Source organism: Moschus berezovskii, chromosome 21 (genome assembly GCF_049115385.1).
Source record: "Moschus berezovskii isolate FMDL1 chromosome 21, NW_MosBer_1.0, whole genome shotgun sequence".
NCBI lineage: Eukaryota > Metazoa > Chordata > Mammalia > Artiodactyla > Moschidae > Moschus > Moschus berezovskii.
In genome coordinates this window covers 50,052,930-50,058,983 of record NC_142480.1, presented here as the reverse complement: position 1 = coordinate 50,058,983, position 6,054 = coordinate 50,052,930, and the positions used below count along the sequence as shown (strand labels likewise).

Below are 6,054 nucleotides of genomic sequence, written 5' to 3'. Positions count from 1 at the left end.
AAAAGATGAGAGCGGAAGAAGAAAGAAGAAAAACAGGGCTTGGGCCAACAAAACAAGGCTGAGCAGGAGGAGGGAAGGAAATGGACAGGGAGGGAAGGATGAAAGGGGAAGGATGTGAGAAGGGCGAGAGGGAACCAGGAAGAGAACATCCAGAGCTCGGTGAAGAAACTGCAGGTGAGAAGAGAAATCAGGAGCCCTGGGGCCCATCCTTAGTCCCTACAAAGCCTCCGAGGCCAAGTACAACAAGTCAGCCAAGTAAATCAGCAGGTTAGTGAATGTCAAGATGGCCACTGTTCAACATTCATCCCAGATGCACACAGAGCAGGTGAGTCTTTTAATCACAGCAGCTCACATCGCTGGACCTCAGGGGCTCCCACCCAGCTTTTCTTCAAAGGGGTAGAATGGCCAGAGGACCAGAGAGCTGGTATAGAGGAGGATGGAGAGCATGGTCTCCATTTGTGTAAAGGATGATACACAAATATGTGTGTTTTATTGTCGTCTTTGAACAACAGCGTGGACATGGTCCCCGGGTAGAAGCAGATGGAGCACAGGATCATTTGTCTCACCATGGCAGAAGTATACTGGAAACAGGTGTCACAGTTGATAAGGATGCTATAAATGAAGGCAAGAATGACACAGACCAGGAAGATCAACAGGCTCCCAAGCACACCTGGACCAGTGGGCACAAAGCAAGATGTGTCCAGTCAGGGCACAGGTCCAGGCCTCTTTGGTGGCATAAAGCACAGAACTGATGAAGGAGAAGGCAGTGGCGGCGATGGCTTGGTTCCAGGTGGGACCCTGGAGCAAAAACTGAGCATAGTAAATGGCGAAAATAACGAGGCAGCAAAGGGTAAACAGAAGGCTTAGTGTTAGAGAACGCCATAGCAGGACAAGGGGAAGCGGGATTGGCGCCCACACAACTCCACGATGAAGACAGCGAGGGTCCCACCGAAGCAGAAGCCCCACAGGAATGGGGTCCGGTTAATTGTGCGCTCACTCCAGGTGTCCATGCTGGCCACCGGCAAGGAGGGCACACAGAGGGAGGGCAGCTGCCCCAAGTGGAGGAAGAAGCCCACGCTGGTCCTGGAGCCTGGGCCTGGGAACGCTCTCATGGTGACGTTGACGGTCAGGCAGGTCACTGGCACTGATACTGTAATCTCAGTTATTTTACAATAAAATCTGTGAACTACACAGCTCTGGGTTTTGATGGACTGGTTCAGTTTCACTTTGCCTGTTCTGTTTCTTTGTTTTTGTTTTTCCAGGAATATATGACCACTCACCCCTAGAGCAAATGTGCTGATTTGGACAATGTAATGACCACACACTCAGGTTCTCAGTCCACCAAGGCGCCTTATGTTTAATGCAAAGTCTTCAAAACTAGAAGCACGACACACCCCCAGCACGCAACCTGCAACCATTTCATGTTTCTCTTGCATAAATCCCAGTTGAACCTTGCGGTATTAGGTGTTGGTTACCACCTTCTCCCCTGGTTGCCGGCTTCCTTAAGATAAAGTTACTTTTCTTTCATCCAACACTTACCTCTCTGTATTGGCTTTTTAGCAGACTAATCAGAGCCTGGTGACAAAGCCTTTGTGCAACCAGGCAGGAGTCAGGTCCCCTAGTCTATGCCCCTCTAGCTACACTGGGTTGATGAGATGGCTGTTGCTGGGAAGGTGGGGAGGATCTACAGGTAAGTTTTATAGCTGCTAAACTCGTTAGTTTCTGGAATTTCCCTATCCCGCCCCACTCATTGTGGACAGCCTGTTTTCACTTTCTGTTGAGAGAAGGAAACTGGCTTCTGAAGGAGCAGCTGAGCTCTTGACTGAGTGAGTAGAGGGTCGTGCGCCCCGGGAGCCCCCATTCCCACCCATTTGGACATAATCTTTGCCCTTGGGAACTCAGACATAAAGAATCTGCCAGCAATGCAGGAAACGAGAGTTTGATCCCCGGATTGGGAAGATTCCCTGGAGAAAAAAATGGCAACCCACTCCAGTATTCTTACTGGAGAATCCCATGGACAGGGGTGTGGGGGAGGGGTGTCTTTATCCATCCCTTCTAGAAGTTCACTGGGATGCATCTTGACAGATTGGCAAAACCAGAGCTGTAACTCTGTAACCAAGAAAAACGAGGTTTTTAAATTATAATACCGCCTGTCTCACATATGTTTCTGATTTTGAAAAGCAGTAGTCCCAGGTGGGTCTCTAAATTACTCCCTATTTTGCAGTTAGAACTGTTTTGTCAGAGATCTGGTTAAGTGGGAGGCTATTCCATATTTGAGCCTTCCTGTTACTCATAATAAGGATTTTTCCAACAACGGCACTAAATTAATTGTACAAAGGGGAAACTAAAGTGTGAAAAGCCTGCACTCTTTACAGAGGAGACTTTGCAGGCAAAGGAGGGTGAAGAGGGGGCCAGCTTCTTAGGGAACTGAATCCACCCTTACCTCTGGGGTTCCTATCCCGAAGCCCCAAGTAGAGGCTGCCCTGAGGGTTGTGCCAGGCTCCCCGAGTCTCTGGAAGGAGGAGGGGTTCTAACGTGGGGGTGGGGCACAGCATTGGCGTCACCACGGCATGAGGAAAAAGGGGGTCTGAAGCAGTCTCTCCTTTTAAGACCTACAGGTCACTCAGCTTGGCCTCAATGTGTCCTCGAAGGTGGGTAGTGTTGGATTTCCACTAAGACAGTTCTCTGCAGGAGGACAGCCCATCGGCTATTATTGGACTTACACTGTTTTCAACCTCAGACCTACTAAACTGGATAATTGCCAATCCTCTTTACAGAGATTATCCACAAAAAATGGTGGAAACGTTTATTAGTATATTTTTCAACCCGCTGCCCATCCTGGGCTGATGCGCAGATGTGGGTGATGATTGTGTTCACAGCGGAGGTGCAGCACTTTGTCCCAGGCAAAGCCCAATGTTCATCTCTCAGTGTTCGGCCTCTTGAGGAATGAGCAAACAAGCCTGAGTTGGGTAACCCGGCTAAGGGGCCTCCAGAAGCTAAAAGAGACAAAGAGGGACCTCCCCTGGGGTATGAGAGACAACACAGTCCTGCTGACACCTTGTTTCAAAACGCTGACCTCTGGAACTGTGAGAGAACACATTTCTATTGTTTTAAGCCACCAGGATTGTGATAGTTCACTGCAGTAACCCTAGAAAATCAAGATGAATTTCCAAAATTACAAAGTATATTCTTTGTCATATTTTTTAAGTTTTCAGAAAAGCTTGCTGACCTTCTGCTCTAGAGCATGGTAGTCACATGGATCCCAGGACTCCTGGTCATATCCTGTGTCCCCCAGTGTCTGAGACTCACAGGGGAGGGTCCACTGATCTAGAGAAAGGTGATCAGTCCAAACGCCCACAGGAGCAAGGAGGGAAGGAAATAAGTAAAGGGGATGGAGAGGACTAGGGCCCCTGGAGAGGGCCAGCTGCACCTGTCGGGTGTGGTGGAAAAGCAAGATGCCGTGTGCATGATATTGTCTCATGTTTATAAAATGGAAAAAAAATATAGATACTGCCTAAAACCATATTTGCATGTATGTACACAGTTAGAACTGGACATGGAACAACAGACTGGTTCCAAATAGGAAAAGGAGTACGTCAAGGTTGTATATTGTCACCTTGCTTATTTAACTTATATGCAGAGTACATCATGAGGAACGCTGGGCTGGAAGAAGCACAAGCTGGAATCAAGATTGCTGGGAGAAATATCAGTAACCTCAGATATGCAGATGACACTACCCTTATGGCAGAAAGTGAAGAGGAACTCAAAAGCCTCTGGATGAAAGTGAAAGAGGAGAGTGAAAAGGTTGGCTTGAAGCTCAACATTCAGAAAACAAAGATCATGGCATCTGGTCCCATCACTTCATGGGAAATAGATGGAAAAACAGTGGAAACAGTGTCAGACTTTGTTTTTTTGGGCTCCAAAATCACTGCAGATGCTGATTGCAGCCATGAAATTAAAAGACGCTTGCTCCTTGGAAGGAAAGTTATGACCAACCTAGATAGTATATTAAAAAGCAGAGACATTACTTTGCCAACCAAGGTCCGTCTAGTCAAGGCAATGGTTTTTCCCGTGGTCATGTATGGATGTGAGAGTTGGACTGTGAAGAAAGCTGATCGCCGAAGAATCGATGCTTTTGAACTGTGGTGCTGGAGAAGACTCTTGAGAGTCCCTTATACTGCAAGGAGATCCAACCAGTCCATTCTAAAGGAGATCAATCCTGGATGTTCATTGGAGGGACTGATGCTGAAGCTGAAACTCCAATACTTTGGCCACCTCATGCGACGAGTTGATTCACTGGAAAAGTCTCTGATGCTGGGAAGGGTTGGGGGCGGGAGGAGAAGGGGACGACGGAGAATGAGATGGCTGGATGGCATCACCGACTCTGTGGACATGAGTTTGAGTGAACTCCGGGAGTTGGTGATGGACAGGGAGGCCTGGCGTGCCGTGATTCATGGGGTCGCGGAGAGTCGGACACGACTGAGCGACTGAACTGAACTGAACTGAACTGAACACATGTTTCTACATATGATTTCAGAGACTTTGAAATGTGCTGAAGGCTGTACACAAGGTTGAGGACATGGATGGAAGGGTGGATGCGCCTGTGAGCAGGAGGAAGCCTGACCATGCCCAAGAGGGGAACCCAGGACATGGGAGATGATCATAGTCCTACTTTATGTCAATTATGTATGAGAAGGGACTTCCCAGGCAGTGCTAGTGATAAAGAACTCGTCTGCCGATGAAGGAGACATAAGAGGCATGGGTTGTGCCTAGAGGAGAGCAACACACTCCAGTATTATTATTTTTTTTAATGCATTTATTACTCCAGTATTCTTGCCTAGAGAATCCCGTGGACAGAGGATCCTGGTGGGCTACAGTCCATAGGGTTGCAAAGACTCAGACACAGCTGAAGCAACTTAGCATGCGTGCATACATGAGAAGAAGTAAACCACAAAAAGATGTGAATGGAAAACAATATAGAAGTCATCCACAGTACAATCCACAATCTCTTTTTTCAAACCCTTTTTTCTGAGGGTCTGAAAGCACCTTATAAACAAACATATTAGTGTTTTTGCACTGAACCTTTGAACATTCGCACTAAGTGAAATAAATAAAGACTCTAAATTTTCTCCTACCATCTTGTTGGGGCTTCTCCTTTGCCCCTGGACGTGGGGTATCTTTTTTGGTTGGATCCAACATTCTCCTGTCGATGGTTGTTCAGCAATGAGTTGCCAGTTCTGGAGTTCTCACAGGAGAAAATGAGCGCACATCCTTCGACTCCACCATCTTGTTGTCAACTCCTGGAATGGGCAAATTTAATTCAGATGACCATTATATTTACTACTGTGGGCAAGAATCCCTTAAAAGAAATGAAGTAGCCATAATAGTCAACAAAAGAGTCCAAAATGCCATACTTGGGTGCCATCTCAAAAATGATAGAGTGATCTCTGTTCGTTTACAAGGCAAACCATTCAATATCACTGGGATCCAAGTCTATGCCCCAACCACTAATGCCAAAGAAGCTGAAGCTGAATGGTTCTATGATGACCTACAAGACCTTCTAGAGCTAACATCAAAAAAAGATGTCATTTTCATCATAGGGGACTGGAATACAAAAGTAGGAAGTCAAGAGATACCTGGAGTAACAGGCAAGTTTTGCCTTGGAGTACAAAATGAAGCAGGGCCAAGGCTAACAGACTTCTGCCAAGAGAACGCACTGGTTAGAGCAAACACTCTACTCTTCCAACAACACAAGAGATGACTCTACACGTGGACATCACCAGATGGGCAATACAGAAATCAGATGGATTATACTGTTTGCAGCCAAAGATGGAGAAGGCCTATACACAGTCAGCAAAAATAAGACTGGGAGCTAATTGTGGTTCAGATCATGAACTCCTTATTGCCAAATTCAGATTTATATTGAAGAAAGTAGGGAAAACCACTAGACCACTCAGGGATGACCTAAATCAAATCCTTTACGATGATACAGTGGAAGTGACAAATAGATTCAAGGGGTTGGGTCTGATAGAGTGCCTGATGAACTATGGATGG

At 46.7% G+C, this 6,054-nt stretch overlaps 1 pseudogene; it reads right to left on the bottom strand.

Annotated features, from left to right (window-relative positions):
* Positions 1-304: 304 nt before the first annotated feature.
* On the bottom strand, positions 305-1,112 carry LOC148774564 (myeloid-associated differentiation marker-like; annotated as a pseudogene).
* Between the last annotated feature and the right edge of the window lie 4,942 nt (positions 1,113-6,054).